Source organism: Pholcus phalangioides, unplaced genomic scaffold (genome assembly GCF_987345545.1).
Source record: "Pholcus phalangioides strain wild (caught in Gottingen) unplaced genomic scaffold, Ppha-v1.0 ptg000003l_1, whole genome shotgun sequence".
Classification (NCBI taxonomy): Eukaryota; Metazoa; Arthropoda; class Arachnida; order Araneae; family Pholcidae; genus Pholcus; species Pholcus phalangioides.
In genome coordinates, this window is record NW_028301596.1 from 41,579,546 (window position 1) to 41,604,836 (window position 25,291).

Consider the following 25,291-nt stretch of genomic DNA (forward strand, 5'->3'; position numbering starts at 1 on the left):
TGAAAATTATATCTATTAGAAATTGGAATTACTATTATATTGTTATCACTTATATCGGAGAGCTGGTATTTTTAAAGCTACGCTATTAAAATTTAATTTCGGTGGCATTATCAAGGAGATGAACATGTGATGTATGTATGGATGGTCATTAGAAATTTATAAATTTACATTCAGTTAGGTGCGTATTTATAAAATACATTTCATTCAATAGACAACCTCAATCGTAGTTATCAGTTGCAGTTACATAGCGTTAAGTTTCCTACATACGACATTCCCAATTATGAGTGTATGTCATGATTGTACTTCGTCTCCATGTTTATCATTGCAGCACTTGAAATTCTTCAGTCAGGATTATACCGTATCAGCCATACTTTTACGAGCGGCTGAACGACAAGAAAAATCTGATTGGTTGTCGTGGCTAGTAATTTTTCATGATAGATACTTCCAATTATGTAAATGACCATATTGTTACTAATTGCATACATTCTTGTTGGCTATCTCACTGTAAAAATAATTTACCATTCTTATAGCTACGTACATATAAATGAATGTTGCCCGTAGATTTGTCGAAGCTATAAAAAGTATGAGGAGAACAAGTCTGCCACATCATGCTCATCAATATATAAGGTGTCATCAAAAAGTTCCTGGGCTGCCTCCCCCACCGTGGGCCGAAAGCCCACTCGAGTTTTCTTGATGACTGCACGACGCAAAGCTTTACGCCTCGCGTGGGCCCGACAACACCGACATTGGACTGTTGAGGACTGGAAACACTTTGACTGGTCTGACGAGTCTCGGCTCCAATTGCTTCGAGCTGATGGATGTATACGGGTATAGAGACAATCTCATGAATCCATGGACCCTACATGTCAACAGGGGACTGTTCAAGCTGGTGGAGGCTCTGTGATGGTATGGAGCGTGTGCAGTTGGCGTGATATGGGACCCCTGATACGTCTAGATACGACTCTGACAGGTACGTAAGCATCCTGTCTGATCACCTGCACCCATTCATGCCCATTGTGCATTCCGACGGACTTGGGCAATTTCAGAAGGACAATGCGACACCCCACACGTCCAGAATTGCTACAAAGTGGCTCCAAGAACACTCTTCTGACTTTAGACACTTCCACTGGCCACCAAAATCCCCAGACATGAACATTATTGAACATATCTGGGATGCCTTGCAACGTGCTGTTCAGAAGAGATCTCCACCCCCTTTTACTCCTACGGATTTATGGACAGCCCTGCAGGATCCATGGTGTCAATTACCTCCAGCGCCACTTCAGACATTAGTCGAGTCCATGCCACGTCGTGTTGCGGGCTTTCTTCGTGCTCGCGGGGGCCCTACACGATATTAGGCAGGTGACCAGATTTTTTTGGCTCTTCAGTGTACATTAAATTTTTTGAACGCAACTTTCATGAATAAAAATGAACAGAAATGATTGAAGTATACTCAGAAAATAAAATTTACAAATTAGAATAATATATACTTTTTTTTTCACAGTCAACAAAATTAGTCTTATTCTAAGTCTGTAAAACAGTACTTGCAAACGACACTACGATATGTTCATCACGCAGATCTTACGTACAATTCACTAACAACACTATCCTTATGCTCATCTCGGATATCCGATGTTTCACGACTAATTTGAAACTGCTATCAAGAAAACTGGCGCTCTTCTTATACGCCATTTAAATGTAAACACTCCTGCCGTCAGATAAAAAAAAAAGACGCAAGTGGTGGAAACTGATCAATATCTCAAGTGTAGAGGGAAGAAAAAAATAGAATAACATCATAACTTTGTCAAACACACGTAAACAACTAGCTTGAAAGGTACTGAAAATAAGACGATCCAATTTGGATTTCTTTCTGAAAGGGTGGCAAGATGAAGAATGCGTGAGGTCAAAATGACCCCACCACAACAGTTACGGGTTAAGCAGCCCGCGGCACGTTTCTAAATCACTCACACTCGCACTCCCCAAAAGTTTGAGCACCCTTGATGCATATGTATTATCTTAAGATATTCAAAAATTCTTGCAATACCGAATAGAAATTCCTTAAACAACTATATATAAATATCATTTCCAAAAACATATATATATTTCATCTTTTCAATAAAGCCGTTCATACTCATGTATGTTAGTCCTTTTCCATATATGTTATTTCATTTACCACAAATGGTATTTCATTTACCACAAATGGCATTTCCCTATCACAAATGCAATTCACGAATATCAATTCGGAACACGCAAAACTAATTTCCAATACAATGCCCATATAACATTCCCTTTGAGAATAATATTCGTTTGCGAGTAAAATATTACAATAAAATAATCCGAATTATATGCTCTTTATCAACTACGCACATGTTCCTATTCAGAGACTGAAATTCTGAATGCATTCAGAAATTTAGTGTATTCGGAATATATATATATATATATATATGCTAAAACTCAAACATCACTCGGAGATATATAATTCTTCTCTGAAAAGGATTCCAGGAAAAATATTAACAGACCTAGTATATCAAAAAATATATGTATTATTGCTTAAAGGATATCTCGATAAATTTTAGGTATTGCGTTTGTATTTTCCAAGTACAAAAAAAGACATTTCACGTTAAAGGAAACGCAAATATATACGCAAGTCACTAAAAATTTTTTCCTCCATGTGTGTATGCAGTTAATTTATTTTTTCTCAAGAGAAGTATCTATCGTTCGTGGCATTACCTTTTCAAAAATTTATCGCTAGACGAATTTAGACGCTCAAATATGTACATAAATGGCCTTAGATGATTCCGTGAACATGGAAAATAAACATTTATTCGAATGTACTCGTGCTTGTGTGTGTGTGTGCGTATAATCCTTTAGCTACGAAATAACATCCCCGTTCGTTCGACATAAAGCGGTATTCTGTATACATATATGATCCAATTTAAATGGTTTTTTTTTTACCCCCTCGACAACACGGAAATACAGGATATATTTGTGGGTTATAATACCCTGGGAAATATTATGAGAAATGTTGTTTGTACATTTGATAAACAAGTACGTGACACACACAAAAGATATACAAACATAATTCGGCACGGTCCTAACGGGAATTTTCTGAAACGTCCATTGTTATAACGATATCGATGTTTATTGAACTATTTAAGGTATCTTCAACCGTTCAGATATTAGCGTGTCATACATTCGCGTGGTGTTTTTGTGTTAAAATGAGAGAAATAAACGCATTGCGATGCGAAATTTATTGTAATAAAGGTAGATATTGGTTCGTATTCAGTATTGTTTATTCAAATTGTGATTTCATTTTTTCTTCTTCTTCTGTGTTTGTCTAACCAAGAGATGGAATTCTGCATAATTGATATCGCTCCGAATCTAATTCAGAACTGCGTGGAAAAATAATGTGCGCCGTAGATTTTGATCCTAATGCATTTATTGTTTGAGCCGAATGTATTATGTATTTCAAGTCATCGTGAAAAACACGCGGGTGTAATGTTTGTAATTAGGACAAAAGAGTGGGAATACTTTGTCGAAACGTAAATAACGTTTCTGGCGTTTTACATTGTGATATATATATATTTCCCATGTACTGAATAGAAAATTCAAATAAAGAGTCCAATTTATACACATATCGTTATCAATGTTTACTTATCTTCTATCCGAAATTACTATACGCTGGCATTGAATAATACAGTTGAGGCCGCTTATCATAGTCACGGATAATTTTATCTTTTATGTTTTGTTATCAATTTTGACGGGACGACACGCCAATTATTATACAGGAAAAATATAGCGATATAGCTATCGGGACTTCGGATAATATTATCACTTTTCCCCCGTCAAAATTTTTTTTTTTTTGTGCATTTTGGAGCAAATGTTTAACGAAACTTATTTTTCCCGTAAGTTATCGTTATCACGCTGCAAGACTATGTAAGAAGCTAGAAGGTATTCTCCTTCAGCCCCCTTGTTGACAAACATTTCCGTATACTCAACGTCGTAACATCTCGGTTCGTTGATCGCTGTAGTACGTGTGGTGCTGCTTTTACAATGACCTCCCTGTGGTAAGGGAAAATGCATGTGGAAAAAAAAGCCGTTCAGTTCTTGATGAGTTTCTTTCAGTTAACCATAATCGAATTTATTTCTCCGAGATACAGTCTCAAGAAAATGCTTTGGACGTACCAGTAAGTTATAAAAAGCATCGTGATTCCCAATGCACATTAGACAGTTTCATTCTAAGTCCTCATATTAGTGGTTTAAAAAAAAGCAGCATTTTAGATTAAAGCAAAAAAAGGTCCCGTTTGAGAATAATATAAAAAAATGCAACCAATCATGTGGGAAGAAAAATAATTGTCCCGTTTTACCCACCAATACCCACCCGTTCATCATACATCCCGTTCAACCATACGGGATGTATGGTCACCGTACTTGCAAACGGTACTTTTTCGGGTACAGTTATAACTGTTATTATTATTAGAAACCACGAGTCCTAATGCGATCGCATTAAGTAGTATGGGCTGTATTCGATCTAACGAACCCATTGTGGTTGATTCATCTTAATAAAAGAAAAAAATAATAATCCTTTGCCTTGATACATGAAAATTAATTTTATAGACAACGTTATTAAAGATAAATACAGTCAATGCTTAGTTTACGAATGTCTTTTTATCCAGCACATGAATCAGCGTGTCATTTCAAACTTTGAGAATCTTTAATATATATTTTTTGTTTACATTAAAGGATGTTTTCAGAGATGTTTTGAATAATCTTTGACATTGAATCAACACTCACCGACATCTGGAAACATCATTTTAACGTCCTATATTGCTCGCAGTGCTTATTGATAGGGCAGGCAGCTGCGGAGGGTGCGGCCGCACCGGGCAGCTAATTTTTTTGAGGCCACAAAATGGGATGAAAATGCTTTAATTATATTTTGACTTCAACGTCTTAACAAAGCAATGACTTAAAATTTAATCCAAGATAGAGAACCTATAAGGTTAAGGGCCTGGATAGATAATCGGTTTTCTAGCCCTGAAAATGAACTAAGTTGCACATTGCCAGACAGTTTATTACGAAAGAATTTTAGGTATTAATTAAGTTCGTGAACCGAAGATATTGACATGATGGAATTAACAACAACTGGCGTATGTTTCGACACCAACTGGGTGCCGTTAAAAACGGCAAACAGTTCAGTTGATGGTTGAGGGCCCCGTTGGGGCCCTCTTTCTGAGAGAGCTACCAACCAATCAGGAAATTTCTTCTTCAGCTGGTGTCTCAGAATTTCATTCGTTGTCTTCAACTGGCAGCTGAACTGTTTGTTTTGTATGTCTATCTTTTTAACAACGACACCCAGTTAGTACCGAAACGTACATCAGCTGTTTTAAATTCTATTATTTGTCTTTAATATAACGCTGTTAATAAAATGACATAACCCTATCATCAATGATTAATCTGTCATGCCTTTGCGTAGAGTGGCATTGTCACACGCAATGTTCGACCTCACATGAGTGTTATTTCAAAGGTTTTTTCAAACACTTCAAAGAATGAAAGTCGCACGGTGACAGATAAGAAAATATGTTGGCCTGATGATACCTAAAAATTCATACTATTTCATTACTATAAAGAAACTTCCATGTTATTTTAAATAAGCTAACTAGCAGAGTATTGCTGTATAATCGTGCCGTATGAAAGCGTTCTGAGTTGTATATTGTTGATGACTTCATGCAGCTTGTCTTCCATCGTAGACAGTCCTTCATTCAACGACATTATTTTCCTTGTCCTCATGCCTATCTGAATGCCTATGGGTGACTTCTTCTGACGGCTATAAGTATAGTGTTATTATAATAAAAAGTTCTCCTGTGTTGCTTTGCAAAACTGCTTATCCGAATACAGCCAAATTTTCAGGATATCTTAATGAGACCATGGAAGAGAGTTTATGGTTTATGAAATAAAAAAATAGTTCAATTTCCGACCACCATTTGAAAAAGTTCCGATTCGTTATTGCATTTCCCTTTTTTTCCATGGTCCATATATACCAAGTTTCAATGTAATACGCATTGATCTCTGAGCGGGTCAGTATACTGAAACTACTCAGACCTACATAGTGCCCGTTCTGGTAGACGTATTCCATTGAAACTTGGTATATACACTATATGGACCATGGAAAAAAATTAAATCAAAAAATTGCAATTTTTAACCTGGTGGTTGAAAAATTTGAACTTTTTTTATTTCATAAATCTCTCACCTATAGTCTCATTAAAATATCCTAAAAATTTAGCTGTATTTAAGTAAAAAGAAAAACTACTCAGAGAGCACTGGGGACTAAATATAATCACCCTGTAAATGCTGGTCCAGTGTGAGATAATTCCGATTCGTTAAATCTACATGAACGAATTTCATTTGATCGATCCTTATATAATATTCCACGATGCTTATCAATCCAAATGTTCATTCTCGTGTGAGTAATAAAGCTGAACACCAGCTGAGGATTTCCTGTAGGAATATTAAGTTTAATTCTGAGTGGCGTACCTCAGCTGATAGCTTAGGATGTCTCTAATTCAGAACAATATACTCATCACAGGCGATGGATTTGGAAATTAAATTAACTAAAATATTCGAAATATTACATTTCTCATTTAATATACAGTGAAACCTTACTACAACGATACTCAATTCAACGATAAATACCTCTACAATGATTTTTATTTTGAAATTTTATTCAGAATCGTGTATAGTCTTATGACAAACTCTTCTTGATATAACGATATCCCTTGATACGATAAATCCTTCTATAACGATATTTCTTTGACAGAAAATGCTATAACTATAATTTTTTTAAATATATATCTCAAAATCAACTTCAATACATTTTTGTAATACGATAAACATATTGGGATAAATATCGAGAAGCTATCCATACTTTGATAAGACGACCTCATTCTTTTTTATGTTATGGACATTTTTCAGCCACATCGTTGGGTCTTTTATGCTTATATTTTATGCTATATATTTTATGGTGGTACTAATAACGCCAATTCAGAAGAGATGCCAAAACGACATAAATTTTTTGGCGACTTATTTAATGCGACCAATTATAATGCTACTTCTCGATATAACAAAACCTCTCTACAACGATGTTTTTTCTTGGACCACTATGTATGATAAAATCGAGGTTTCACTGTATATTAGTTATGCGTGAACTACTTCATTTGCAATATTTTTCGGATTTTTACATCACTTTTTTTACATCTAAAAGTGCATGACATATACCTTTGTGATTTTTGTAGAGAAAGATTCTCAGATAGAAATATTGTATCACTATATTCCGGTATCCGTCCCAAAAACCATCAAATCGAAGAAAAACATCTCACGTAAGGAGGAAAAAGGAAAATACGTCAAAAAGCAAACTCCATTATACTTTGCGGCTCGAAAACTCTCTTAAAAAAAAGCCTCTTTAAAAAGCTTTGAAAAGCGACAAAGAGATCCCAGATGTCTCAGTATACGGATGATAACTACTCGACGACTCTCCTAGACCATAAGTCTATATCTCAGTCTAAAAATGCCTTTATACTCCGATCCTCGTCATTACCTCTGTTCGTACAAACGTGGAGAAGAAAGAGAATACCTCTTTTTTCAACTCCCTCTCTTCACCGAGAGGTAGAAAAAAATCCATCATTTCAACGTGATGATGGTATAAGGACTCAAGAACTGTCTGATTATTTTCGGTATCCTCTCCTCCCAATAAACCTCTCTCTCTCTCTGGGACAGAAAAGAAATATGTCTCAAAAAACCACCTACCCATCTAAAAAAAGAACCCCATTCACACAAAACCAAGCATATCAAGCTCTTGGTTCAAGCCCACATCACATTTTCGACAACAAATATTGTTGATACCGCCCTGAAGGATTTCTCAGAAATATAAGGAACAGTATTTTTTTCTTATTTTTGCTTCACATCCACTATCTCTTAGAGATTCTTGGAGAATGCTCCCAGTATTTCTTTCTTCTCTTCCCCTCCCTCCCCACCCCCGTTGACACAATACTGGAGAACTGAATCAACAAACGACGCCTTGACAGATGCGAGTACACAAATCATATTCCTCTGCCGCGTATGTATAGATATATATGTGTGTGTCTTTCAGAGAAGCTACCATTCTGGGAGTGCCAAACTATTACCAGGGCCAAGGCACAGGCAGTTTCTTGATAACATACTATACTGCATCGCGATGTCGCACGATTATGGGGAAGTTCGAGAAAATGGTGTGGGAAATGGGTGGAATATTTTCTTCGCATTATACAGAAACTTGCTTGTGTGTGTGTGTGAATAGGTATTCCCTACCCTGCCTACTTTTGCCATGCGTGAGGACATACATTCTTCCAAGGAAGTCGTTTTCGGAAAAGGACTCCTCTTAAAAGATAGCGGACATGTATTTATTTTCTTGGCGTCACTGGGGCTGTGGGTATGAAAACGTCGAAGAATTTTCTTTTCCTTTGCTTTGACTTGACTTAGTAGGAGTTTATTTGCTATATACGTCAATACATTTCAGTTCACAAATTCGTGTCGAGTTGTCGACAATTTTGGAAATGCGTCGAATCTAATTTAAGTTTTGGAAAGCAGAGTGGAGTAATATTTTATTTCATTTTATCTTTGAATAAATCTGTTGGACGGAATAAGACTTGCAAAAAGATCTGTTTGATGGCATTGTCATCCGGAAGTACAGTGAAAGGTCAAAGAGTATTTCAAGAGTATTGAAAATATCACTCCAGTTAGGTTTTTCATGAATTTATTATTTTAATTCTGCTTGTGGATGGATTTATTCGGCTGCGAAGAATTCAATCAGTATGTTTTTTTCTGTATAAAATCATTTTATTCATGAAATTTTAATAATGTCTTACTGTAATTTCAAAGACAAAAATTATCAGGATTTTGAGAATATTTGCAAATTAGGGGCCGTTCAAGTATTACATCATCATCGATGGGGGGGGGGGTTTCCGATTTGCTGACTTTTGATGACAAGGGGGAAGTGGGGGGGGGTTTGGATAATGCTCACGTCAGCAACCACCCTTTATGAAAATATGAGTTAGGATTCAGAGGGGCAGGGCTGATGACGAAATTTTGCTGACAGGGGGGGGGGGGGGTTCAAAAATGGCTAAAATTTTGCTTACGTAATACTTGAACGGCCCCTTATTAATGTGTCATAAAGGTTTCTTCTTTTATTGAGATCCCATTAAAAATTTGAAAATGTGCTGAAGTTTCATAAGAAATTTCTGAGGGAACTATTAATGCGTATTTAATAAGAATTTCATCTATTCTTCCAAGGAAGTCGTTTTGGAAAAGGACTCTTCTTAAAAATATAGCGAACATGTATTTATTTTCTTGGTGTCGCTGGGGCTATGGGTATTGGAAACATCGATTTTTTTTTTCTTTGACTTGACTTCAGTGACGAAATAGCAATAGAAGTTTATTTGTTATCCCAATACATTTCAGGGCATAAATTCGGGTCCAGTTATCGACAGGTTTAGAAATGCTGCGAATCTAATTTAAGTTTCAGGGAATGGAGAGTATAGTAGGTGTTCTATTATTAATTTATTTCATGTTTGAATAAGTCGGTTGGGCAGAATAAGACATCCAGTTAGTGACATTATCATATAGCAAGTTACGGCGTTAGAAGTACTGTAAGGACTACTGTGGAAGGTCAAAGTATGTTTTAAGAGAATTGAAAATATCACTCTAGTTAGATTTCTCATGAATTCGGTCTTATTTTAATTCTCCTAGTATTTTTTTTCTCATTGTATCATTTTATTTTGGAAATTTTTACAATGTTCTACTGGAATTTTGAAGGGAAAAATATTAGTATTTTTTGAGAAATCATAAAAGTTTTATTATTGTATCGTGACAGCTTCTAATAAATATTGAGATTACACAACAAATATTGATAAATGCAAATATAATATTGATTTTCATACAAAAATTTTCACAATGTATGGAAGTTTCATTAAAACTTCTAAAAAAAACAATTAATGCGTATTTAATTAGAAACAATTTCGTACTTTCTTTCAAAGAAGCTATTTTCGGAAAAGAACTATTCTAAAAGGTAATGAATATATACAATTCTTTTCTTTGCGTCGCTGGGCTGGGGGGTGTAAAAACATCGAACTTTCTTTTCATTTCCTTAGCCTTGATTTAGGATAAAAACTAGCAGTAGAAGAGGAGAGAGTTCATTTGCTATATCTGTCCATACATTTCTGGACACAAATTCGGGTCGAGTTGTCGACACTTTTGAAAATGGGTGGAATCTAAATTTTAGTTTTTGAAAATGGTATGGAATGGTATTTTTTATTCGATTTTTGAATAAATCTAATCTGGATGGACTAAGACGTCTAAAAACATCTATCTGTTCGTTCATTCATTATCGTCCAGCAAGTTGCAGCGCTACAAATTCTGCGAAAGGTAAAATTTATTTTAATAGTATTGGGGGGAAATATCACTAAACTTAAATTTTCCACAAATGCTATCCTTTTTTGTTTTTAACATGAAATGATTGATTCGACTGCGTAGAGTTCGAATAGCGTGAATTTTTTTTTTTTTCGAGAAACTACAGTAGTTTAATACAGTCCTGCTAGAATTTCGACAGAAACAAGTTGATAAGATTTCATTTGAGAAATTATGCAAATTAATAACACACCATGAGGACGTATAATAAGTATTGAAATTCCCATAAAAGAAATTTCACACTGATTTGAAGCTTCATAAAATTTTGTGAAGAAACTACTAATGCGTATTTAGTGTTTTAATTTCATACATTCTTTCAAGGAAGTCATTTTCGGAAAAGGGCCCTTCTTAAAAGATGGCGGACGTGTATTTATTTATTTTTTGGTATCAGTGGGGCTGTGGGTATGAAAAAGTCGAGTTATCTTTTCCTTTTCTTTGAGTTTGACTTTACAGAAGAAATAGTAGTATAAATTTGTATTTGCTATACCTGTAAATACATTTCAGGGCACCAATCGGGTAGATAGTTGTCAACAATTTTGACAGTTGGAAATATCATTCAATTTGTATTGTCCCGGAGCCGTTCTGTTTTTCGTTCTGCTTGTGGAATGATCGATTTGGCTGCGTAGAGTTCAAATAGTATGTAATTTCTTTTCCCAGAAAATCATTTTACTTTTTTGAATTTTTAAGATTTATGAACCAAGATTTATGAGAAATTATGCAAATTATTAGCATGGCATAAAGGTTTCTAATAAGTACAGAGATTTCATAAAATATTTGAAAACATACTGAGGCATAAAAGTTTCTAAAAGCATTACTAATGAACATTTAAAAGAATTTTAACCCTTTCTTTAACATAACATCCCCATTCTCTTACAAGCGATTGGCAACAAATTCGGTTGATCTATATTTGACGAGTTGGCGATAAATATAGTAACTTTGTCCTAACCTAACCACACGTTAGAAAAAGGAAAAGAAGTGGAGAGGAAAAAAGTGGGAGAGAAAAAGAAGAAAAGGAAACAAATGGAAAACTAAAACAGTATAGAAAATAAGTCGGTGAGAGTGTAGGTACAAAGTATATTTTTTTCTTTTCACTCTCACCCTCCCTGTTCTCTTTCACTTCCTTCTATATAGTAGAAGGATAAATCATATGTGAGAGACAAATTACTATCAGGTCATAGACAAAGCGAAGCGTAAAAAAACTTATTGGATTACAACAAAGCTTCGCCATGATGAAGAGAGGCGAAAGAAAACAGAGAGAACTTGTTTGAAATTACGCCACTTTAAATAAGTTGCATTTCAACGCAATATTACGTCCTTGATTGTAAAGTGCTTAAAAAAATGCATTGAATTACAATCACAGCAATTTCGGGGAAAAAAGAACAAACACTTATTAATGAATTTGTTTTATAAAATTCATCAATAAAAATTGCAATTATCAACTCATAAGTATTTAGAAACTCATTTATGCCAAATTCACTCATTTTTTCCCGGCATATCCACTGAAATTTCTTTGCAAATATTTACGCGCTTAGATTTTATAGTGCTTAATGCCATTAATGTTTAGTATATGGCGCAACATGCAAAAAAATTCACAATAAAGGTATTTTCTCATTTATGCTTAGCAGAAAAATTCGTGCGAAATTTTTTTTCTCAGTAGCATTAATATAATTGTTTTTTTTAGAATAAAAAAATTATTTCCTTCGCGATCATTATAATTTACTTCAAAAACAAAAATATATCATTCCTGTAGAATTACTGAAATATTTTAATAATTGATTGATGGTCGATTCTTCTTTCTTCTCCGTAATTTTTTCTTCAAAAAAAAAAATTGACAATTTCCTAAATGTACTTCCATCGCAATTTCTTCACGTAAGGAATGAATTATTAATGTTGATACTCATGTCGTAGAAGATAAAGACCTTGCGGTAAACAAAGGATAGAAAAAATAATAATAATTTCCGAGCGAATCGACTGATCGTATAAAAAAATTAACAATAAACACTGTTTACAGTAATTATCCAAACAAGCTTTTTCTCCCGATCTTTAAGAAAACCAACGGAGTTTTAGTTACGGTAGGAAGGGGAAAAAAATCCAGATGTTAATTAGGTAATTAATTGCTCATTAACTGCGTAATGATGCATTTATATACAGAGAGAGCAGGAACCGAATTAGATGGAATACACACATACACAAGTAAATAACCATCGAACTTTTTTAATTACGCATGAAATCATTAGTGAACTGACATAAATCTCTATAAATACTGTCAAACAAATAATGATTGAAACGAACTTATTATCCTAGGCGAAATCAATTTAACGTACTAATGATCATTTCAGGAGAGTGTACTTTTTGTATTAATTATGGAAGATTCAGATAAATGCAGGTTCATAATTATTTTTTTCTCGCGGTAAGAACAGATATTAATGAAATAATTATGCTTGAAAATTCTCAATAATTTGAAGGAATATAGAGTACATTACACAGGTGCGATTGTTATCAAATATCTGATTTCAAAATGGTATGAATGAAATTATTTCTTGTGATTGCGTGAATACTCTTGGACAAATGTAGGCTAATATTAATTAAAAAGAGAAGAAAAATTTAGAAATTTCACAAACTTTTTCTTGATTCGGGAGAAGTTTTGCATTTATAGGACTACAAAATAATTTATTTATTAATATGAATAATAAAGCAAAAAGTACGAGTATATGTCGCGTTTTTTTGTTGCATTCACCTTTAGAACAAAACTTTTACTGTCATAATCACACCGGAATAGAGATTTTTAAGGGTTCAAATGAACATATTATCAACTTCCTTTTCAAGTGAACAAACACGAAATTTAAAACAATAACCTTTAGAATAACACTCGTCTCAATATTACATGCATTTTAATGAACTAAATTAGAAAACCAAAATTGGCTTATTATTCTTATTAACGAATGAAGAAGAACAATGACTTCTCCCATTTTTTTTTCGAAAAAAAGATCTTTCATTTATTTATATAATACATCTCGTCTCCCGGAATTCACTATTTGTATTATCTATCTTATCACGACAATTATAAAAGTACTTGTACAAAAGAGTTTTAATTATCGTCTCGAGTGGGGTAAGAGTTCATTTTTGATTCTCTAAAAATCAGCATTGAGAAGCCATCTTGGAATTAACCGAGAACTAAATAATGAACGAAATCTACGGCACGAAACCATACATAATGGAAAATATTCTCTAATTAAGTTCACTCATTACTATTATTATTACTAATATCATCATCAAGAAAAGAAAAAAAGGTACTCTTTACAAATAAAAATATTTTTCTAATCAATTTTCAAGCATCCTTACAAACTTTGTTCCCATAATTATCAGAATTTTTAATTATGTGCCCATTGTTTTTGATTATTCGTGTTTTAATGAAAAATAGAAGACATCATTGGGAAAACAAAACGTAGGATTTTGCTAAGGAAATAATTATCTTGCTTGTGTTATTCTTCATTTTAATGCGCAAAAGTTTGTGTAAAACAAAATTTCATAATTGAAACGCATTTGAATACGATTGTTCATTATGCGATATATAACTATTGTATTGAAGTAGTGTCGAGTTTGTCTGTTTTAATTGAGTTTTAATTGTGATTGTTCAAATGAGATCGCTATTTCAGTTTTGTATTAACTTGTTTATTTTTGTTTTGCGTGGAAGACAATAGATTTTTCTAATGCTTCTCGATGACCATACACTCTGAAATCCACGTGAAGTGTAATGAGCAACATGTTATTAATTAAATGGCTTTTTTTACATGGGTACAATTGTTCATGCTTTAAATTTTATGTATTTAATATTATTCTTTTGTTTTGCATTTCTTCTACTAAAATACTTTATCTCCTATGGGAAAGAAATTATTGTTTTTAACCCCTTAGCTGCCACGATCCCCATTTGGGGATTTTGGAATTGCTTTACGTTTACAACTTTTTGTGCATATATATCCGACCAAAAATTTCAAAAAAAAATTGGCAGTTAATGAGTCAATATGTAACCTACTATTTGATAAATCAAAATAATTTATCCAAAAATATGAATATTTGTCGCGTTTTTTACATGACCTGAAACGAAATTCATTTTAAAATGGATATTTCTTCAGCGAGGAGCTATAATTTCCAAATGGGCAAAATAAGACATAAACAGGCGCAATAATCTGTAGAACGGTAGAGAAACATGAACAGTTTATTCACTGCAACACCTGAAAGATAAAATATAGCCCACATCACTTCTCCTTATAGGGAATATCGAAGTATATCCACAGGGATGAATATGTCCAGAAAAGAAGGGTCACTCTCACTCGCTTAGTGAGCGATGAAGTATGATTACATGATTAGTAAGAGTTCATAATCTGTTAATAATCCATAACCTATGAATCATCCAGTAATACTCGAAAAAGGAATCGGGTATCTTGTGTGGTCGTCCAATCTCGCTTTTAAAAGTAATCAGGATAAATCGTGAACCTGGTATTCAGCAATTGAGAATGGTCTAGCAAAAATTTACGAAGAAATCGAATCTTGTAAAATCGTCCACTACATGCTTCTCATCATGTACTGCCAGTTTAGTTTTCTGTTTGCTAGATCATTGAACGCAAACGAATTAAAAACTAATATGAAAAGCGAAGGACATTGTTTTTTGTGACAGTTGCTTCTGTTTTACTTTTGTGAAATACCGGTTTGTTAATATTTTACCCAATCGGAATAATGATAGATGCATTACAATTGAACTTGGTATAACGACCAAGGTCCAGGCATGAGCCAGGTCTTTGACCGACTGCTCATATCTCTTCGTTGAGACAGAGCGGAGGCCATGTTCCGGTTAGGAGAAGGAGGTTTCAACGACCTCATCGTAACCACACATTGGTTATAACGTCAATAATTGGCGGTCCCGGCTGATTACCGTAGAGAATAATGTTAATGAATCTTACTTATAACATCAATGAAAACGCAACTTCGAATATAATGAAATATATTTCGTCGGTATTTCGTGCTCCATTTATTTATGCATCATAATTAGAGTGATCGTATGACAAGTAATACGAGGTATTCCGTACTATTTCTCCCTCTACGACTTTTTCTTGAAATAGCAATCGCCTATTTCAGAAACAAAACTTGCTTTAATTCAGAAACTCTACTGAAATCGAAAATACTGGCAATTTGCATAATTTATTAATTATTTCTCTAAAATATCACTCTAGATATACTACGTTAATTTCAAAACTTTGTGATGCTAATTTTTTTCCCCCCGTGAAATGAATGTTAAAGCAATGCAGACTTGCTGAGCACCTCACATTTTGCAAAGGGATGTTTATAAGTAACTATTGGCTTTCTTGCTGACAGTTAGCAATGCTTTTATAATAATCTATTTTACCGCCAATTGACAACCTTTTGGTGAGAATTTGTGACGTACCGTATTTATTATCGTTCGAGTATGGTTACAAAAATCATAACAATTTCAAAAACAGTATTTGATTCCATCTGATTATATTATTCATATTTTATTTATATATGCATATTTAAGAATGACATATTCAGCGCATACATCGCAAAAAAGAAATTCAGAAATGAAAAAAAAAATGGAACGAAATAAATAAATGATAATAAAATAAGCAAAAATAAATTAGTAAATGAGAAATTCAGTGAACGAGAAAAATTAGTAAACGAGAAAATTGGCATTTTTTTGAAAATTGCATAAATAAATCCAAATAAAATTTAAAAGTTGGTTGTAATCAAACCTCGTTTATAACTACAAAATTTCATGGAATCTTCGATGTCGTTATAACCGAGTATGACTATATATCGATATTTGTTCCTACAGATTCGTTGGAAAGTCATATTGTGTACAGTGAAGTAAAAAAAAACCACTCCTTGGCATTTCAAGTAATAAGTAATGATGTTCTCAAGTAAATTACGAATGATTCATTAAATTTTATTCAATTTTTCATGTGAAAAAATAAATTATAATGTGCACATGGAAATTCCGAAAATCAAAAATGGCAAAACAAATTATAAGTCACAAATAATGATGATGTATGTTAGAGTTGTTAAAATACCCCATTGATTGGGTACCCAATTTTCAGTAACAACTGTATGCCTTTTAATAAAACATAACATATGAAAAATAACATGGATAATAATAATATTAGTAATAACAATAATACTGGCAAAAAGTGACATCTAGTGGTAATGCAGATAAACAAAAGAATATAAATTTATACGAAACATAAATTTACCACTTTATGATGAAGGACGAGATATTTCGTATAAACGCCTGCGGAATAAATTACAACAAGCTCTCTCTGTTTTCTTTCCTCTCTCTGCATCATCGCGATACTTTTTTGTAACCCTACGAGAGAAGTTGTTCTTTTTTAACTTCCTTTTATTTCTTTACAATTATTGGTGATTTTTTCCCACATGTGATGCATCCTTCTACTATACTCGTATAAAAGCGAAAGAGAACATGTAGGGTGAGGGTGAAAAGAGAAATTTACATATTGAGTATATACTTACTCTATTTTCTCTAGCCTCTGACTTATCCGTACTCATGTATTATACTGTTTTCTTTTCTTTTCATCCTTCTCTTCTTTTTTTTCGCTTCACCCTCTTTCCCTTTTTCTAACGTGCGGTTAGGTTGCCATTACGATGTTGCCATATTTATCGCCCATTCATCAAATAGAGATAATCCGAATTTCTTTCCAATTGCTTGTAAGCGAAGGGTTTTAAAGTTACACACTCAAACAAGTACCTTATTTTTACCACCAATATTTGCTGCCAAAAAGCATCTGCTTGGTGCATTGATACAGCGCTACCACTATCCAAATGAAAATAATTCGTGCATTGTATCAATGTATCAAACAACTATTTCTTTTAAACTTATATTTTATTTGGTTCAAACATGATAAATCCCTATTATTGTCTTCAGTCAAATAATACTGTATAGAAAAGGGTTTGGTCATGGCATGACAAGTGCACATGCCACACTCTGACGAAATGTAGAAAAGGTATACAAAAAGGCAACAGACAGCAGGCTCAGATCAATGCTATAGAGAAGACTGTGATGCTATTGGAGATATGAATATACAAAACGAAAGAGGAATGTTTTTTATATAGACTGGTACACTGGTACTTTTACCTCAGAAAGCCATTTCTTGGAGATATCATGTTCTGGTCAACGCCACAGATTTATGTATTTTTTGCTTGTCCGCAAATTACCTCTGTTTATTTTATTTTTTTTTGCCTGACCAGAAATTATTGCTTCTACTTATTCACCCAATGCCGGTTCACTGATTATTCCTCCTGTTTATCAATTATTGCAGGTCGGCACACAATTTTTCCAATTTATTTATTGTTTGCCGTTCCGCAAAATGATTTCTCCCATTTCCGACGGTTCGCGAAAATTTTCAATTATACAGTATTAAAGGGACTGCAGTTGCAAATAGGTTAAAAAAAACGTTGCACTATACAACTTTCCACAATGAAGGAAGAATTTTAGGAAGAAATTCCGATATAATGCGTTCATCATTATTCAAGTTCGATGAAATATTAATACACCGTCGCCTCACAAGAGTAAAAAAAGAGCAGCAACCCTCACAAAACAATCTCTTTCCCGTTCGTCTTCATTTTTATTCGCTTACGTTCGATGATGGGCAAAAAAATGCTCGTAAACGAATATCGTCGAATCTGGTTACAGAAAAGAAATAGGAAAGGGGAAAAAACGTTTGGCATACGCAATCAACAGAAGAGGGCGTCAATCTGAACTAGATAGGAGTCTCTCTTACAACAAGAACGGAGTCTCTCGATTCAGAAATGAATCGAGCCTTCCTGAAAGAGCACTTTCTTATTCCCTGTGTCACGTGACTTTTCCGACTCCGATCGCTTCACCCCTTATCCCGCTCCTCCATACTGCACCACGGTAGATGTGTTCTTCACACATACACCTTCACACTTTGGCGTTCTGAATTATTAACACTGTCTCCATCACTTTGATTGGTACCGTCCGCCACATCCATTATGGATTAACTATCTCTTGCCTCCCATCTTCTCTCCTTCATACTCTTTCTCACAACCACATTCTCTTAACTCCATCTCTCTCTCTCTCTCTCTCTCTTCCTCCTACCAGAAGAACATTCCAGAGAGTATGCCCGATTCAGTTCTGTCTGTCCAGTTCAGTGATTGGGTCAGAGGGCTTAAAGTGACTAGAATGAACAAAGTTTGACACCTCAGTCCACTTTTTCGAAGTGCAATGGTGGCTAGCTGCCTGCTGGCGTTTCTTCATTTCTTTTCGTCCGCTGTCTGTCTGTCCCCCTCTGCAAAGACTTATAAGAAGAGAAGATCTGTTAGGTCAGATTTTCTTAAAGGTTTAATCTGTGAAAGGAAGAGAAATTGTGTGACGAGGTAGGAGGAGAAGAAAAGTAACAGCAGCAGCAACAACAACAAAAGGGTTGTGCTTCCCTTACAACTGAGTTACTTCGCCTTTCGAATCGCATTTTGTCATGGAAGAAATAGGACTGAGGATGTGAACGGCTTACGGAAAGAGAGATTTTCATTTTCTTTATATCTGGGCTGGGAATTCAATTTTCGTTTTTCATCTGCGGCAATAGCTGATCGAATAAGTCACGTGTGCGCACATACATATAGAAAAAAAAATTCCGATATAGGAAACGGCAAATCGAATTTAACGCAGGAGGACATGGTGATTGTCAATTATTTCTAAAAATTACTCGCGTATAAAGTAAGATTACGCATTGTTCCACTGTTATATAAATGCTACTGCTGCTATTTGAGAAGTGCAATTTCGAAACCACATAAACCCATTTTTTTTTAGATTCTTAGATTATGACATTTATTTTCAGTTTTCCCGCAGACCTACCACTAGGCAAATTCATAACATTTAAAAAATTCGCTATATGCTATTTAGTTTGCGGTGTGGAAACGGAGGTTGGTTGCAAAACTAAATAAGTAAAGAAATCAGTCTCAAAAGCAGATAGATCAAGATTCGCGTGGCATAGATAGATTCCCATATCTTGATTGCACACACAAAACCAGATATATCCCATAGCTAGGTTGCATAAAGAGATGGATCCCATAACGTGGTTGCATAAAGAGATGGATCCCATAACGTGGTTGCAAAACCAGATAGATCCCATAGCTTGGTTGCATAATCAGATAGATTAAATAATTTGGTTGCAAAACCAGATAGATCCCATAGCTTGGTTGCATAACTAGATAGATTAAATACTTTGGTTGCATAACTAGATAGATTAAATAATTTGGTTGCAAAACCAGATAGGTCCCTTAACGTGGTTGCAAAGCTAGAAAGATCCTATAGCCTAGTCGCAAACTCAGATAGATCCGAAAGAAAATATTTTTTTCTTTTTCTTAAAGCAATATTTATGCAGAGCTAAAATTTGGACCTGAAGTTTAATGTTTGAAGATTTTACCGTTGTAGGCCTGCTGCTCTCTGCGGTGAGACTTTTTAATGGGGAGATCGACTTGCATTCGCACCTCGAAGTTGGGAACCCGCATCAACTATAATGCATTAAAGAAAGCTTTGCCGCTGTAAAGTCGTGTGAGCATCATCATGGCTAGCATAGCATAGATACTTTTTCGAACCCGGTTGGCGTCACACACTGGTGATCAGTTTAAGTCGATTTTCTAGAGCAGATAGACCTTCAACACGATACTTACATAACGTGAAAATTCAAGCATTTTCCATTTTTACTAAAAAGTATGAAAGACAGAGGAAAGCACTAGTATAACAAACCTGGTGTTTGGGCTACTACAATACATGCTTCTTTCATGTTATCGGTTCATTAGAAATTCCCCAGAGGAATGTGTATGTGGTGCATGTAGTGGTAGTGGTTTCCAGCTTCAAGGCGTAAATTCGAGCCAGTCTCCCATTTGGAATGTCTCTCTACACAGGGGGAAGAAAGCCTACAACGGTACGAATAATGAATTATTACACATCGTTCACAATTTGATATATAGATGGCAGCACTGAAATGCACGTCGTACACTGGATATGCGCGCCTACTGTTAGGTACACACACTCTAACTTTCGGCACAATTTAGTCTGTAGTAAATTGCCATGGCGATAGAGTGGAGTTGTGCTCAGTTTGAAAGAGAAAAGTAGTATATAGGGTGAATCCTACCTATTCTGGCAAACCAAAGGGTGTGATAGACTAATCCAAGTAGATCAGGAAACAACCAACCAACCCTGTTCTATCTCGAACCGTTTGCGAGTTATGGTGGATAATCGATTATGAAAAACAATGTGCCAAGTCTGAAAAAATTGAAATTGGTGACGAAACGTTCTTTTGTCAAACTTTTTGAAAAATCTTTTTGCAATATGAGCTCTCATTCGCAAAGAACAAAAACATGCTATAAGAAGGTGACACCAATTTCACCAAAATATCTGGATTTATTGGCGAGCTCCAAGCGTTGAAAGATTGGTGAAGTGCTCAATCTAATTGTCGCCAAAATTTTTAGTCGATAATTCTGCAAACACTCTTCGAGCTATAATCGGTCGACTTTCCCAAAAACTTGTTCATTCCGCCAGCTTCCGAAAGAGCTTCCTGGAGGGAGTGGGGGGGGGGGGGCTGATAACCAAATGTATGCATAGTGGGGTAATAATTCTCATACTTTATTCCTGCCACTATTAATATTTAGTTCCAAAGCTCCCAGATGTTCACCGTTATTGACGCATAAAGCGCCGCTATTTGTACAAGACCTACACGCAAACTAAGCTCATATTTAGAAAGTGCGGGAAAAAGAACCTAATAAGGTGACATCAATTCCATCGAAATATCCAGATTAATGGCGAGCTACAAGCGCTGAAAGTTTTTGAATATCCAAAATCAAATTGTCGCCGAAATTTTTAATTGCCAATGCACCCTTCTATCTACAACCAGTCAAATTTACCAAAAAACTAGCCCATTCCACCAGCTTACGAAAAGCTTACAATAAACTATATTGATTTTCTGGTTCATTAGAAATTCAATATTTTGTTTGCAATACATCACTGAAATCAGCTTTGTCGAAGTAGATATTGGACGAAAATTCGGAATTGGCGGTAACGGATTCTGGCGACAATTTGATTTTGCACAAAAGATCCTATAATGTGACACTACCTCTATCTACATTGTATCTGTATTTAATGGTGAACTACAAGCGCATAGATATCGATCGGTGAAGTGAGAAATCGAATTGTCGCCAAAACAGCTACTAAACTTATTTCGAGGAACGCAGATTTCAGTGATGTATTGCAAACAAAGAACTAAATTTCTCCTGAACTGGATCACTCTAATTTGGTTTATTCTAGGCTCTTTCCAAAGCTGGTGGAATGGTCAGGTTTCTGGAAAATTTGACTAATTGCAGCTAGAAAGATGTTTGCGGAATTTACGATTAAAAACTTTGGCGAGGATTCGGTTTTGAACGTTGCCAATTTTTCAACGATTGTAGTTCGCCATTAAAACCAGATATTTTGGAGAAATTGGTGTCACCTTATACTATTTTTATCTGCTCTTTCCAAATGTATGCTTAGTTTGCATATAGGTCTTTCAGAAACTTCACACATTTCAGTTTTTTCCAGACTTGAGACATTTTTCCCCCATAATCGATTATCCACCATAACTCGAAAACTGTTCGAGATAGGACAGGTTTGGTGGGGTGTTTCATGATCCACTTGGGTTCATCTATCACCTTCTTTCCGTTTGGCAGAATAAGTTGAATTCATCCTTGGCAGGACCACACACACATAGCATTTTTACAGAGATGTTGAAACTTTTAAAAAATCACATAATGCTCAAAATTTGTTAAACTTTTGAACCATTTAAACATTTATTGTTAAAAAAAATCATCAGATATGCAGAAAAATTTACGAATTATTTATCAAGTCACTGTGTGTGTGTATTATTATGTAACAGGGATATGCAGTTGATAAACTTCTGCATTCAATTCCCACAGACTTAGGTCTAAATACTGAACGTGATAAATGCGTGATTCAGCAGATTCGGCTCGTAAAGATAAGGTTCCGTTTCCGATCTGGTTGTCCACCTTCAGATAAATGTAACAAACCCGAGCGTAAAACAAGCGACTGACGCGTTCTCTCTCTCTCTCCCCCCACCCAAATACTATGTTAGAAGCATCGTTGCTTTGCTGCATCCCCAAAGAGATTTAAGTGACAAGCCAAAGCCGTTCTGTAAAAGGCTACCATTTGGATTGACAGCTGCAAGACCACCTGAGCCTTTGGGCTAATCCCACATGTAAGGATGCCCAATTACCCATGGCGATGGCGGCTGACGGGGAAAGTGGTATAAAGTGTATGACGGTGATGCATTTAGGTCTTTTAGGGGGGTCATATTAATTGCATTGTTAATATTTGCGACGTGCACAGGGTGATTCTAAATTCATGGGACAAACTTTAAGACGTAATATAAGACACCTTATCAAGCATTTTTAGTCATAGGATATGTAGTCGAATAGCAATAGCAATCACAGTATAGGGTGTTTTTATGGAGTGCCAGCATTTTACCAAAGAAAAATATATTTTCTGACATATTTTGCCACGATAGGTGCTATTAACTACACGAGGGTGAAGGGGTTTTTGATGTGGTATAGGCCTCCTCTCATAGTGCAAGCTGGATAACGCAAAATTTACCACAAGACCGCTTGTCGTTTTTTTTTTTTTGGCGCAGGATAGCCTTGGTGGATCTCACAAAACTACAACTCTAATCCAATAAGAAAGTGCATATACACGAATAAAATCCTAACTTTTTAGAACCAAACCGGCCAACCACCGGTTTGGCCGGTGGACCATCAAGGTCATGCTACGCAAAGCAACGACAAGCCATTGGCGGATCTAGAGAAATGTGTTGGAAGGCGGTTCATTGTGTAGGTTCCCTTGATTGGTCTGTAAAATACGTGGCATAGCAATTTTTTGTTCCATATTATTCAGCTCTTGGGAGGAATATTCAATCATTACACTTCACTCATACATAGAAAAATTAATGGCAGCAATACGAATAAAACGAAATAGTTCCTACCTGTTTGTTTTTCTCCTCACTATGATTCATAAACATCTTCCATGGCGTGTGTGACTTTCTAGGAAAAGAAATCCTTTTTTTTTTTTGGAAAAAAAAATTGCATTTATACTGAGTGAAAGTTCCTCTTCACAATGCTGAAAAAAAAAACTAGAGAGAGAGAGGGGTCTTTTTTTCTCGCGCCTTCACTTATCTAACCTTGAAGAAGACCTGACTACGCCCACTCGAGGTTGATTGATTGTGGGGGGGGGGGGAGGGAATGGAAAGCATGTTTTACTGTAAAAACAGCTTCAACGCGTTTTCACAACACTTTTCTATAGCAGAAAGCCTCCGAGCGAATTTCGTGACGTCTTTGAAATCGTCCATTTCACCTATATTCATTGGATATATAGCAAAAAAAAAAGATTTTGCATACGTCGGACTACTATATTCAATGGCTACACATGAAATCGACGACTTCAGTAACGTCGAAACTTCGCGCGGAGGCTCTGTCCTATAGACGGCGTTGGTTTTTTGAAGCACAGCTACTTCGGGATTGCTGAAATAAATCAAATCAAGTTTAACGAGATACCTCGGGATTTCCGCTATAAGGGTTAATTTAAGTATTTAATGAACACCTCGCGCGTGAATTTCTCAGAGGTTCTAATTTTTTGAATCAAAAAATTGTAGACTTGGAAATAGTTTTTTTTACAACATTCCTCTCTATTGCTTTGAGAAACTTGTTGATCATCTCTCTCTCAAGCATGAGTTCTACAGAAATTTTTTTTTTTTCCCCTTTCCCCCATTTTTCTTAGGTTCTCTTAATCAACTCATGAGCTGCAGTATCAAAGCCAGCAGACGTGAAATATTGAAGCAATATCCTACTGATAGAATGTCAACACTTTCCTTCAGGAGTGGCTGCTAAGCATGTACCAAAGGATCTGGCTGTGAATAAAGACATTGAGGAAAGTATGTATATCAATGATCATTTTTGTCGCACCACGATCATTTTTTGCTCAGTGTATATCAATGAAGTTCAGTAAGGTTCAGAGCTTGTACAAGATTTCAAGTAGCCATCTACTTAACTCTGATACCTGTATAATTACAGCCTTAGTATGACTAGATGGGGATGGGGCTACATATAAAACCAATATCTAACCTAATAATCTGAAATTATGAATACATAAAAATTAATATATAAACATAAAATATATGAATATTCTTCGGGTTCCGCGTCTGGTAATGGTGGCCCTGGAATTTACAAGTCGAATACTTTCGACTTGAAATGAATTTAACTTGGATAATAACGCATTTATTTTTTAAACTCTAATTGAAAGAATAGACGGATTAAGTGCAACAAATTTTTCAGGAGGTTTTCGCGCCCTTAATATTTTAGTTTTTAGTTATATTTCCTCCTTCGATAAATTATGAATGTCTTTTTAAGTGGCTTTTTGCCTGCCTGCTTCCACCATTTTAATGCCTAAATATCCGGGCTCTATATATTACATATACTGTACATTAGCCCTCAATGTTCTTGTTTGATACAGGGCCCCCACCCTCGATCAATTGCACCTGCGGTTAGCTACATGTTTTGAATTAGTAGCGCGATCTATTTATAAAAAAATAATAAAATCATTGTGCTACATATATCTTAATTGTTAGTCTCATAAATACTAGATAGTCACATTTTATTTGTAAAAGTTTAGCAAATAACACAAATTATTTATCAAAATTATACCAAACACATAACG

At 35.1% G+C, this 25,291-nt stretch overlaps 1 long non-coding RNA gene across 4 annotated transcripts in view; it reads left to right on the forward strand.

Annotated features, from left to right (window-relative positions):
* The window catches only part of LOC149088618 (uncharacterized), a 299,264-nt gene that overhangs the window by 247,871 nt on the left and 26,102 nt on the right, over nt 1-25,291 (forward strand). For all 4 annotated transcript variants that reach the window (XR_016195409.1, XR_016195411.1, XR_016195410.1 and 1 more), the window contains one exon: nt 24,356-24,509. This is a non-coding gene — a long non-coding RNA (uncharacterized LOC149088618). The remainder of the gene's footprint in view (nt 1-24,355; nt 24,510-25,291) is intronic.